At 43.4% G+C, this 13,792-nt stretch overlaps 2 protein-coding genes across 8 annotated transcripts in view; one reads left to right on the plus strand and one right to left on the minus strand.

The window, feature by feature from the left end:
- Window positions 1–13,792, minus strand: part of LOC139750273 (zinc transporter foi-like) — a 258,282-nt gene that overhangs the window by 226,083 nt on the left and 18,407 nt on the right. For 2 of the 5 annotated variants that reach the window (XM_071664857.1, XM_071664853.1), the window contains exon 1: window positions 8,830–8,984. The exons of 1 other annotated variant lie outside the window; for it this stretch is intronic. The gene's annotated coding sequence lies outside the window, so the exon portion shown is untranslated. Of the gene's footprint in view, window positions 1–8,524; window positions 8,719–8,829; window positions 8,986–13,792 lie in introns of those variants that run through there. 2 more of the 5 variants (XM_071664855.1, XM_071664856.1) reach the window with 2 other exon arrangements.
- Window positions 1–13,792, plus strand: part of LOC139750274 (proton-coupled zinc antiporter SLC30A2-like) — a 177,516-nt gene that overhangs the window by 93,575 nt on the left and 70,149 nt on the right. The gene's annotated exons all lie outside the window — the stretch shown is intronic.

Here is a 13,792-nt window from a genome sequence, read left to right on the forward strand (position 1 = left end):
GGACTATGCAGACAACTCACGAGAGCAGTGGCTCAAATGATATTTCGAAGAGTAGGGAGATGTGATGCCTGGATCATTACTCAGATACAGTGGTGTTGATTCCACTAACAAAGTGGTGGAAGAAGAACCACCTCATGTATGGGAACAGCACTCCTCACAGAGGCGAACAAGATACGAGGCAGCTGCTCACAAGAAAATCAATTACGGCTCCTAGACAACACCCGCGACTTTTGGGAAGCATATTTCGTGATGTTGATTACGTGGGGTTTTTAATGATAGAATGGAAGATATGTTTATACCAAGACGGGTTATGTTATCAATATTAATGCAGGGATGAACTGCGGTGTCTTAAAACTTAACAATTAGAGAGATACAGTACGACTAACAGGAATTTCCAAGCAATATTCACGACTGTGATAAACACAGTTATGTATCAACGTTACTGTCATCTGATGCCGTTCGCTTGGTGTGGCTACAGGAAGAAGGGTGCGTTCACAGTAACTTTTTTGGGTATTCTGATCTGAGCGTCCGGGTTGTAATTCGCTTCTCTTTCTTTCGTTTGTAAAACCGAAAATAATTTGGACCCGATCTGTAAACTATATATATATATATATATATATATATATATATATATATATATATATATATATATATATATATATATATATATGAAACTATGGGAGAAACTGCGATTATAGTGTAAGACGGTGTTGATTTAACGATTTGCACGTAGTTCCAAAATAGAAAAGACCCAAATTCTTCTGGGATAGATTATTCAAAGGGGATTTAAGTAGTTTCTGTGTAAAGAGACAAAGCTCCTCTGTAATGGTCTCGAGTGGTCACAAAGAGACCTTAACTTCTCCCTCTTTAACCAAACAATCCTCCAACTTTCCACAGTACCACCAGCCTGCCACTCACACTCCATCCCTTAACGACAGACCTCCCACTGTCCCCTCCTCCTCCTCCTCCTCCTCCTCCTCCCCTTAGTAACAGATCCCCTCCCCTACCCTCAACCAACGACCTTCCACTCCGCCCTCCGACCAGTGACCAACCGACCCGCCCCCAATGCCCTCCCCTCCGACAGTTCGTTTTCCATGAACTACTAACCCCCCCCCCCCCCACCCTCTCTCTCTCTCTCTCTCTCTCTCTCTCTCTCTCTCTCTCTCTCTCTCTCTCTCAATCATTACATCCCAGCTGACCTCTTTACTCAGCCAGACTGCCTTCGGAACCCCCCCCCCAAAAACCAACACCCCTCCATCAAGTCGTCCCCCCTACTACTGCTGCTGCTGCTGCTGCTACTGCTACTGCTGCTGCTGGTACTGCTGCTGCTGCTGCTGCTGCTACTACTGCTGCTGCTGCTACTACTGCTGCTGCTGCTGCTACTGCTGCTGCTACTACTGCTGCTGCTGCTACTACTGCTGCTGCTGCTGCTGCTGCTGCTGGTACTGCTGCTGCTGCTACTGCTGCTGCTGCTACTGCTGCTGCTGCTGCTGCTGGTACTGCTGCTGCTGCTGCTACTGCTGCTACTGCTGCTGCTGCTGCTGCTGCTACTACTGCTGCTACTGCTGCTGCTGCTGCTGCTGCTACTGCTGCTGCTGCTGAAAAAGCATAACTGACACCACCACGAGTCACCATCCTCCTCCGACGTGACACCCCAAACTCTCTCCATTAACTCCCCTGACGTATGGGGGCTGCAGCCTGTGTCTCTGTAACATCAGCACGCCTCTTGCAAACACTTCCCGACATGGAGAGAGAGAGAGAGAGAGAGAGAGAGAGAGCAGTTGTCGCTGAATCGCTACATTTCTAGGAAGCGATTCTTTTCTTTCGTTTTTTTTTGACAGGAAAATCAGCACATCTTCATAAGCACTTGCGGTTGTTATCATTATCATCACACACACCAACAGTTGTTCGATAACTGACGCTGACTGCAGGAAATTCTGACAAGCCAACAAAATATGTTAACATAAGATATAATCATAACATATTGTGATACACACTTATGCAAGTCCACGATTTGTACGACTGGGCCGGACACTCCTCTGCGATAATTTATGTATAACACGCACACACACACACACACACACACACACACACACACACACACACACATCCACATCCACACTCAATCATATCCCGATATAACCGAGGTTCAGCCGGGAACAAACGAAGACAGGCCACATCCGCTCACAGCCATTTTGTAGCTGTCCTTTGTTCTTAACGCTACCTCGCTATCGCGGGAAATGGCGACTAGTATGAAAAAAAAAAAATATATATATATATATATATATATATATATATATATATATATATATATATATATATATATATAGGAGAGATGGCCAGAGAGCGTTATTGGATTACGTGTTAATTGACAGGCGTGCGAAAGAGACTTTTGGATGTTAATGTGCTGAGAGGTGCAACTGGAGGGATGTCTGATCATTATCTTGTGGAGGCTAAGGTGAAGATTAGTATGGGTTTTCAGAAAAGAGGAGTGAATGTTGGGGTGAAGAAGGTGGTGAGAGTAAGTGAGCTTGGGAAGGAGACCTGTGTGGGGAAGTACCAGGAGAGACTGTGTACAGAATGGAAAAAGGTGAGAACAATGGAAGTAAGGGGAGTGGGGGAGGAATGGGATGTATTTAGGGAATCAGTGATGGATTGCGCAAAAGATGCTTGTGGCATGAGAAGAGTGGGAGGTGGGCTGTTTAGAAAGGGTAGTGAGTGGTGGGATGAAGAAGTAAGAGTATTAGTGAAAGAGAAGAGAGAGGCATTTGGACGATTTTTGCAGGGAAAAAATGCAATTGAGTGGGAGAAGTATAAAAGAAAGAGACAGGAGGTCAAGAGAAAGGTGCAAGAGGGGAAAAAAAGGGCAAATGAGAGTTGGGGTGAGAGACTATCAGTAAATTTTAGGGAGAATAAAAAGATGTTCTGGAAGGAGGTAAATAGGGTGCATAAGACAAGGGAGCAAATGGGAACTTCAGTGAAGGGCGTAAATGGGGAGGTGATAACAAGTAGCGGTGATGTGAGAAGGAGATGGAATGAGTATTTTGAAGGTTTGTTGAATGTGTCTGATGACAGAGTGGCAGATATAGGGTGTTTGGGTCGAGGTGGTGTGCAAAGTGAGAGGGTTAGGGAAAATGATTTGGTAAACAGAGAAGAGGTAGTAAAAGCTTTGCGGAAGATGAAAGCCGGCAAGGCAGCAGGTTTGGATGGTATTGCAGTGGAATTTATTAAGAAAGGGGGTGACTGTATTGTTGACTGGTTGGTAAGGTTATTTAATGTATGTATGACTCATGGTGAGGTGCCTGAGGATTGGCGGAATGCGTGCGTAGTGCCATTGTACAAAGGCAAAGGGGATAAGAGTGAGTGCTCAAATTACAGAGGTATAAGTTTGTTGAGTATTCCTGGTAAATTATATGGGAGGGTATTGATTGAGAGGGTGAAGGCATGTACAGAGCATCAGATTGGGGAAGAGCAGTGCGGTTTCAGAAGTGGTAGAGGATGTGTGGATCAGGTGTTTGCTTTGAAGAATGTATGTGAGAAATACTTAGAAAAGCAAATGGATTTGTATGTAGCATTTATGGATCTGGAGAAGGCATATGATAGAGTTGATAGAGATGCTCTGTGGAAGGTATTAAGAATATATGGTGTGGGAGGCAAGTTGTTAGAAGCAGTGAAAAGTTTTTATCGAGGATGTAAGGCATGTGTACGTGTAGGAAGAGAGGAAAGTGATTGGTTCTCAGTGAATGTAGGTTTGCGGCAGGGGTGTGTGATGTCTCCATGGTTGTTTAATTTGTTTATGGATGGGGTTGTAAGGGAGGTAAATGCAAGAGTCCTGGAAAGAGGGGCAAGTATGAAGTCTGTTGGGGATGAGAGAGCTTGGGAAGTGAGTCAGTTGTTGTTCGCTGATGATACAGCGCTGGTGGCTGATTCATGTGAGAAACTGCAGAAGCTGGTGACTGAGTTTGGTAAAGTGTGTGGAAGAAGAAAGTTGAGAGTAAATGTGAATAAGAGCAAGGTTATTAGGTACAGTAGGGGTGAGGGTCAAGTCAATTGGGAGGTGAGTTTGAATGGAGAAAAACTGGAGGAAGTGAAGTGTTTTAGATATCTGGGAGTGGATCTGTCAGCGGATGGAACCATGGAAGCGGAAGTGGATCATAGGGTGGGGGAGGGGGCGAAAATTTTGGGAGCCTTGAAAAATGTGTGGAAGTCGAGAACATTATCTCGGAAAGCAAAAATGGGTATGTTTGAGGGAATAGTGGTTCCAACAATGTTGTATGGTTGCGAGGCGTGGGCTATGGATAGAGATGTGCGCAGGAGGATGGATGTGCTGGAAATGAGATGTTTGAGGACAATGTGTGGTGTGAGGTGGTTTGATCGAGTAAGTAACGTAAGGGTAAGAGAGATGTGTGGAAATAAAAAGAGCGTGGTTGAGAGAGCAGAAGAGGGTGTTTTGAAATGGTTTGGGCACATGGAGAGAATGAGTGAGGAGAGATTGACCAAGAGGATATATGTGTCGGAGGTGGAGGGAACGAGGAGAAGAGGGAGACCAAATTGAAGGTGGAAAGATGGAGTGAAAAAGATTTTGTGTGATCGGGGCCTGAACATGCAGGAGGGTGAAAGGAGGGCAAGAAATAGAGTGAATTGGAGTCATGTGGTATACAGGGGTTGACGTGCTGTCAGTGGATTGAAGCAAGGCATGTGAAGCGTCTGGGGTAAACCATGGAAAGCTGTGTAGGTATGTATATTTGCGTGTGTGGACGTGTGTATGTACATGTGTATGGGGGGGGGGGGGGGGGGTTGGGCCATTTCTTTCGTCTGTTTCCTTGCGCTACCTCGCAAACGCGGGAGACAGCGACAAAAAAAAAAAAAAAAAAAAAAAAAAAAAATATATATATATATATATATATATATATGCTGATAACGACGAAAAATGAAATATTGAATCCCGAGTGTACGTTCGCATGTATTACATCTTCAGGTGACTTACAAAGAAGTCTCCCCTGAAGCTGTAATATACACAAAAGCAATAGGAACTTATTGTATTGCATTTTTCCTCGTGGTTATCAGCAAATACTAGATCACGCACATCAATGTGATCTTATTGCAATATATATATATATATATATATATATATATATATATATATATATATATATATATATATATATATATATATATATATATATATGTTTTTCCCCTGGGGATAGGGAGAAAGAATACTTCCCACGTATTCCCTGCGTGTCGTAGAAGGCGACTAAAAGGGAAGGGAGCGGGGGGGCTGGAAATCCTCCCCTCTCAGTTTTTTTTAAATTTTCCAAAAGAAGGAGCAGAGAAGGAGGCCAGGTGAGGATGTTCCCTCAAAGGTCCAGTCCTCTGTTCTTAACGCTACCTTGCTAACGCGGGAAATTGCGAATAGTACGAAAAAAAATGAAATATATATATATATATATATATATATATATATATATATATATATATATATATATATATATATATATATATATATATATATATTGGTCATGGCTTCACTAAAACCCTGCATGCAGATATTGCACGCTGCTGCCACAGTCATCTCCATGGCAAGGATCTAATTATCCCGAGGCCCTTTGATGGCCTCCTGGGCTGTGTGACGTGTTCAGCGAGGGTCGTTCCCTTCCTCATCAAGAGGGGCGGACTGGGAGGGTGCAGGAGCCAGGGTTCCTGGTTGGGGGTAATGGAGGGAGAATGGGAGGAGCACGGGAGGGAAGGCAAGGGGGGGGGCTGGCTGGCTGGCTGGCTGGATGTAAGTTAGGGAAATGCGTGAGCTAGAGAGAGAGAGAGAGAGAGAGAGAGAGAGAGAGAGAGAGAGAGAGAGAGAGAGAGAGAGAGAGAGTTATCAGACGATGACTGGGGGAGGCGAAACAGTAAAAGGAAGGTTAAAAAGAGGCACGATAATGGAGAGGGGGAGTTCCCTCGCCTGAGTACTTAACGACCAGATTGTACCACCAAAAGGCAAGGCTAGCGCGTAGCCCTCACCGTAGGAAATTACAGTTGCAAAAAAAAAAAAAAAAAAAAAAAAACTTGCCGTCTGAGTTACGTGTTGACTGAGCGTAATGTGTTGAGATGGAGAGACTGAAATGGGGAAAAAAGAGACGGGCTATACCTACTGGAAGCCTCGCAGGCACACATGGCAACCAAATGTTCCGAGCACTCCCTCGCCTTCCCTCCGTCATAAACAAAGCAGCGAGGTATATAAAACCACATGTCCAGCAGTCACTCTCCCGCGGTCATATCTGAAACGTTGATATCAAAATGGTGTCCTTAACCACCACCACCACCACAACATTGTGACTCTTAGGGTATGACGGGCTGGCCTTTGACCTAGCCCTTAATGGACTAGGTCCAAGGCGAGCCCTTGTCTTTAGAGCGGCGTCGTATCGTTGTGCTCATCCCTCTAACGTATGATCTTAGTTCAGAACTAATCATCCCTAACATTATGTTATAAGTGCGACGTTAAACACAAGACAAAACGTCCATAAACTCACGGTCACGAGGGGAATTACAACATTTAGTCTCGCAACACAACCCTCATTCGTTCTTGAATGCTGCAGATGGATCAAAGAATCAGGTGAGCCTGTTTCGCTCAGCCGGCAATAAATAAGCCTAATAAATGGGAATAAGTTGGAATCATTTTCTTATAAGTCTGACGAGGTGTGGTGGCCATATCAGGGTACGAAATGAGACAGTGTGATAAAAAGACAATTCATCGATAATTTCTGTAAAATCTTCGTTCGGTATATTTTGTCTACGGTTTCCTGCAACACAATGTTTGATATTTCAGCTGAGGACCAACTTGTCCTATGGCTGCCATATCCGATAATGGATCAGCATGAGATGCGATGTGGTATAGCATCAACCGTGAATTACTTTAGCAAAACATGTCTTCAATTCAACCAATATTTTTCGGGAAAATTTAAAATGTGAATAGTTTTGTAGAGACAGAGCAGACGCAGAGATGACGAAAGCTCACCAGGAGGAGAGCTAAACTCTTAGAAAGCTATAAGTCCACAACCGTCGCACTGATCCTGCAATAAAAGAGGGTGATATACACATCCACGAGGGGAATGTACCCAACAAAAGTACTGCAACATCATGGGGCGTTAAATACGGAGGATACACAAAGTCCTCGGGTGCCCTCAGGGCGAACTATGTGCACCCAAATCCCGTCAGCTTGAAATGAGTCGCCCAGATACCACAGCGATACGGGAACAAGAGAGGGCATAGCCAGTCGTTACGTGTTTATGAGAGCGACAGTTCTCAACATTTAACATTTAAAACTTTAATGTACACCGTAGAACACGCCCCTTAGAAAGGGTACATCTGTTAGGCTTGCTCCCATCCGCGGACGGAGAACATACATCTGTTGTGCTATAGTTTCACCCACATAACCAAAATATACGAATTACATGAACTCCAGTTACTTTATGACGCCCCGCAGGGAAGGGATGGGAGAGGGGGACAGCTAGATAGGCTTTACGCCAAGTACATCCGAGAGTAACTACAAAAATACAGGAGCAGCAGCAGTGAAAACATATAAACAACACAATCATTAAGCACTGTACTATATGACAACAGTATTTCACACTTACCCTCATCAACCCTACCCTACACACACACACATCACATAATTATCTCATTTTTTTTTTCTATACACCACAAACACATTCACGACAGGAAAAAAAAAAGTCGAAAGTTTGTACCGTTGGCTACCTCCAGTAACAGCAATTATTACATGTTACTGTGACGATAAAGGGAGGACTAGATCTTAAAACCATAGTCGCTGCTCTTCCTCTGCCTCTCCCTGTGCACGAGTGTGCTGCCTTATTGTCGTCTGCACACTAGTTCATTATGAAACCGTTAGTTCATTATGAAACATCCCTGCTTCCGGGTTCCCAAACAGTGACACTTCTTATTTCTAAACCTACCGAATGTAAAATTAATTTTCTTGACACGGTTTTCCTCACACTCTAATTGTCTCCTTTCTGGGACACCTGGCACACAAATTATGTTCTGACGTATTTTCGGATTAAAGCTGCTGCACTGCTTTGGTGTTCTAGTCGAATTCTCGTCCGCTCTTAACCCTGTGAACTTTTCATACACATTGTTGATTGTTTAGAAAACCCCTTTCAAGCAATCTAGGTTCCTCTCTTTTTCCCTGGGTCGTGCCTTGTCACATAGACCTGCAAATGATGTTCCTAGTACATTCCTTCGCGATTTCTTCATTAAGGAGCTATCTTCAGCACCCATGTCTTCTTTCAAATCTGTGATCCTTATACCCTTCTACTATATTCCCCCCCACCCTCACTTCTACAGCGTCACATACCTAATCGACCTCCTGTTCCCGTAAATTCTTCCTGATACCGCCAACCGCAGCTGTGTTTACATGTAACGAATCCTTCTCACCCCCTAGTTTACCAACGCGTTTTTATCAACGCGTTTTTATATCTTTTTTCAGATAAGAACACTATATTTCTGTATCACTGACCATTCACTATTGTAGTCCTGCAGGGTCTGTTTGTTTGTTTCTTTCACCATAATACAGCAATTCTTCCCCCCTTTACAACTTTGCTGGAAGTATACGCTTAACGAAGAAGCGCATGTGACCACGTAACAATCACAGAAACGTTTGTAGCTGTCCTTGACGCCACCCACAATTACATCCATTTGCTTCCTAGCTCCACACATGTGAAAAAAATGGGGGGAAAAAAGACCACAAACTATCCATGTTCATGATAGTACGATGCAATCCTTGCCCACTGAGACCGGGGCAAGACACGCACACACACAAACCTTACAGCTGACTGAACGGTGGCTGGGGCTCTACTGGCGCTGATGGGCCAGGTACTCAAGTCTCCCACACAATAAAGTCTGCTCTCTACCCGCTTGTCTGGGGCTCTGGCCTGCTGCTGGAGGGTCGTCTGCACCACACGCTCCCTCACCCACCACTATCACCCCATCTCGTCACCAACCACTCCCAACCATCCCCTACGATCTATCACCCACTATGTCTCATCCCCATTCTACCTCTCCCCAAGAATCTCTTATGCATATCTCCCCTCCACCACTACTCCCCATCAACCCCTACATGCCTTCCCCTTCTCCACTACCACTCTCCATCAATCCCTACTGCCTCCCCTCTTTCCACCACCACTCCCCATCAATCCCTGTTGCCCAGCTCTCCTCCACCACCACTCCCAATTAACCCCTACCGCCTGTCTCCCCTCCACCACCACTCCCCCACCCCCCTACTCCCAGCCTTCCCAACACCCACCACGACCTCCTCCTCCTCCTCCTCTTCCTCCTCCCTGAGGCTCAGGGGTTCGTGTTGTTCGCTCTAAAAATAGAACTCAGCCGCTGCTGCTGTGGGCAATAGAAGGTTCTGTTATTACTTTACATCATCGTTACGTTAACTCCCTATCTGAAATTGGGCACGCTGCTCCATGTCGGTATCATCAGTCTGGAAGAAATTCCGTTTAATGGAAACAGTTAGCGGGTACGCATGCACAATAAATCTCATACAATATCTCTTATTGTTTTGTCGCATATCTCTTACAGCAACTGGTCAACAGTGGGAATACATCTTTAACTTTTTTTTTATTCCATGTCTCAGTCACGAATCACAACAACAGCAAAAAAATCTTAACGAAGATACAGTGAAACTTGGGAGGTACGTCACGTGACAGGCCTTGCACTCATTAGGTAGTGGCTAAAGTCGCGTTCGCGTGGGAAGACGCTCTTACATGCGACTAGGCTATTCTTATAGTTTAGGGCACTTCCTAAAACCGCTGGAGGAACTAGGTTTTCTCTTACGGGAATTTATGATACATTCTATTGATTAAACCAAGACGGTAAGTTGACTGGTTATGTTGACCTTCTAGGTTTATCGACTGCCCCCTGTTTAATATTAAGAACCTAATAAGACCGTCAACGTCACCTTATAACCACCTTTCGAAAAATATTAAACACCTTTCTTAGGCGTTCAAAATAAATTTCGTAGAGAACATTATACTCTCACTGCATATAACCGTTAAGTTGATCTTGCATATCAGCCGACTTCTTGACATTTCGATTTTTTTGTGGATATGTCTTGTAATAATCCTGATAAATGACTTGCCATTGTGAAATGACATGAGCATATATGAAATGATTGCTCTTCAAAAACTTGAGATAGCAGGGATGAGATCGGCTATTCTTATCATTACTATTTTACAAGACAGTAGTTAGGCAATTCAACCTCGTAGTATAATTTTCATACATAAGCAGTCAGAAATTTCATGTACTGTATGACAATTATCCGAACGTCATACTTCCCTATAATTGATAAACCTTAGTTTAGCCCACCTTCATAGCATCACTCGGAACAAAACAGCCTGGCAAGAAATTTAGAAAATAATAATCAATAATTTTGAAAATGATAACAGTCATGCAGATAGATATTCGTATATTTCCCTTTTAATCACGATTTGACATCTCCTTGTACAATAATTATGTATACAACCTGCAGGCACTGTTCATATGACCACAATCAGTGCTAATTATGAATCAAGTTCCGTAACATTCTGCAAGCATGATTCACGTGAAAAGTTTCATAAACAACAGCTGCAGACATTAACCATATGAAAAAATTTACAAACTACTGCAAATATTATTCACATGAAATGTTTTAGGAACTATTAGCTCGCTCTACACATAAGGACACTAGCGTCCAGTAATATATTAAAGGAAATGATCATATGAGCAGTTAAATAACATCTTATAAGTCGCGCTTGTATGAGCACTTTCGTATCATATATGCATACTGGAACGCCAATACTGGAGAACAAATAAAGTGTCTCCGTTCGTGTAAAGCTTAATCAAATATATTTGTGCCAAGACTCAAAACTATGATGAACATTAAACTACAAACACCGACATTAGCTAGTGAATACAGAACACCTCCTCCCAACACAAACATCTTCATTTCACCTTCGACGAACTTGTCTTTACCACACTCTCGATAAACTCAAAATCTTTCTCGCTCCATCCTTCTATCTCCAATTTGCTTTCCTCCTTCTTGTTTCCTCCACATCTAACGCATAAAGTCCTTGGTCAACCTATCCTCACGCATTCAGCACACCACCTTCACTTCTCGCAAAGACACTTTTTGATCACAGCATCTCTCACTTGCCCTTTTATCACTTAATCAAAACACACTACTTATTGTCCCCAAACATTTCATTTCCAGCGTATCCACCCTTCGCCCATCCTTATCTACATAGTCCATGTAACATTGTTAGAACTACTACATCTTCAAATGTACCCATTTTCTCCCTGCCACATAGCGATCTCTCATTCCACACATTCTTCAATGCTCCAAGAACCTTCGCCACCTCACCCACCCTCTGACTCACTTCCGCCCTAACTTTGCCAAATGGAAACAGTTATTATTCAACCAATGTTGCCCAGAACCTGTAAACACTTTATTCATCATGGAACTTGTTATACACTCCAACCGCAGTGGCCTAAATCTTTTGTCCCAGTGCCACCACAGGATGGTTAAAAGTGCCGAACAAATCATAATTTTTGTGGCGCAAATCATATCAGTTCGATGAACCTCATCAAGAGTAGCTTTTCATAGTTGGAAAATATAATACAAAGGGATGGGCGATGAAAAGAAAATAATGAAACTAAGCAAATATATGTATATATATATATATATATATATATATATATATATATATATATATATATATACATATTGCTTAGTCGCTGTCTCCCGCGTTAGCGAGGTAGCGCAAGGAAACTGACGAAAGAATGGCCCAACCCATCCACATACACATGTATATACATACACGTCCACACACGCAAACATACATACCTATACATCTCAACGTATACATATATATATATACACACACAGACATATACATATATACACATGTACATAATTCATACTGTCTGCCTTTATTCATTCCCATCGCCACCTCGCCACACATGGAATAACAACCCCCACCCCCCTCATGTGTGCGAGGAAGCGCTAGGAAAGATAACAAAGGCCCCATTCGTTCACACTCGGTCTCTAGCTGTCATGTAATAATGAACCGAAACCACAGCTCCCTTTCCACATCCACGCCCTACAGAACTTTCCATGGTTTACCCCAGACGCTTCACATGCCCTGGTTCAATCCACTGACAGCACGTCGACCCCAGTATACCACATCGTTCCAATTCACTCTATTCCTTGCACGCCCTTCACCCTCCTGCATGTTCAGGCCCCGATCACTCAAAATCTTTTTCACTCCATCTTTCCTCAACCAATTTGGTCTCCCACTTCTGCTCGTTCCCTCCACCTCTGACACATATATCCTCTTGGTCAATCTTTCCTCACTCATTCTCTCCGTGTGACCAAACCATTTCAAAACACCCTCTTCTGCTCTCTCAACCACACTCTTTTTGTTACCACGCATCTCTCTTACCCTATTATTACTTACTCGATCAAACCACCTCACATCACATATTGTCCTCAAACATCTCATTTCCAACACATCCACCCTCCTCCACACAATTCTATCCATAGCCCAAGCCTCGCAACCATCCAACATTGTTGGAACCACTATTCCTTCAAACATACCCATTTTTGCTTTCCGAGATAATATTCTCGACTTCCACACATTCTTCGAGGCTCCCAGAATTTTCGCCCCTTCCCCCACCCTATGATTCACTTCCGCTTCCATGGTTCCATCCGCTGCCAAATCCACTCCCAGATATCTAAAACACTTCACTTCCTCCAGTTTTTCTCCATTCAAACTTACCTCCCAATTGACTTGACCCTCAACCCTACTGTACCTAATAACCTTGCTCTTATTCACATTTACTCTCAGCTTTCTTCTTTCACACACTTTACCAAACTCAGTCACCAGCTTCTGCAGTTTCTCACATGAATCAGCCACCAGCGCTGTATCATCAGCGAACAACAACTGACTCACTTCCCAAGCTCTTTCATCCACAACAGACTGCATAATTGCCCCTCTTTCCAAAACTCTTGCATTCACCTCCCTAACAACCCCATCCATAAACAAATTAAACAACCACGGAGACATCACACACCCCTGCCGCAAACCTACATTTACTGAGAACCAATCACTTTCCTCTCTTCCTACACGTACACATGCCTTATATCCTCGATAAAAACTTTTCTCTGCTTCTAACAACTTGCCTCCCACACCGTATATTCTTAATACCTTCCACAGAGCATCTCTATCAACTCTATCATATGCCTTCTCCAGATCCATAAATGCTACATACAAATCCATTTGCTTTTTTAAGTATTTCTCACATACATTCTTCAATCAATACCCTCCCATATAATTTCCCAGGAATACTCAACAAACTTATACCTCTGTAATTTGAGCACTCACTCATCCCCTTTGCCTTTGTACAATGGCACTATGCAGGCATTCCGCCAATCCTCAGGCACCTCACCATGAATCATACATACATTAAATAACCTTACCAACCAGTCAACAATACAGTCACCCCCTTTTTTAATAAATTCCACTGCAATACCATCCAAACCCGCTCCCTTGCCGGCTTTCATCTTCCGCAAAGCTTTCACTACCTCTTCTCTGTGTACCAAATCATTTTTCCTAACCCTCTCACTTTGCACACCACCTCGACCAAAACACCCTATATCTGCCACTCTATCATCAAACACATTCAACAAACCTTCAAAATACTCACTGCATCTCCTCACATCACCACTACTTGTTACCAC

The sequence above is a fragment of the Panulirus ornatus genome, chromosome 9 (assembly GCF_036320965.1).
Source record: "Panulirus ornatus isolate Po-2019 chromosome 9, ASM3632096v1, whole genome shotgun sequence".
Classification (NCBI taxonomy): domain Eukaryota; kingdom Metazoa; phylum Arthropoda; class Malacostraca; order Decapoda; family Palinuridae; genus Panulirus; species Panulirus ornatus.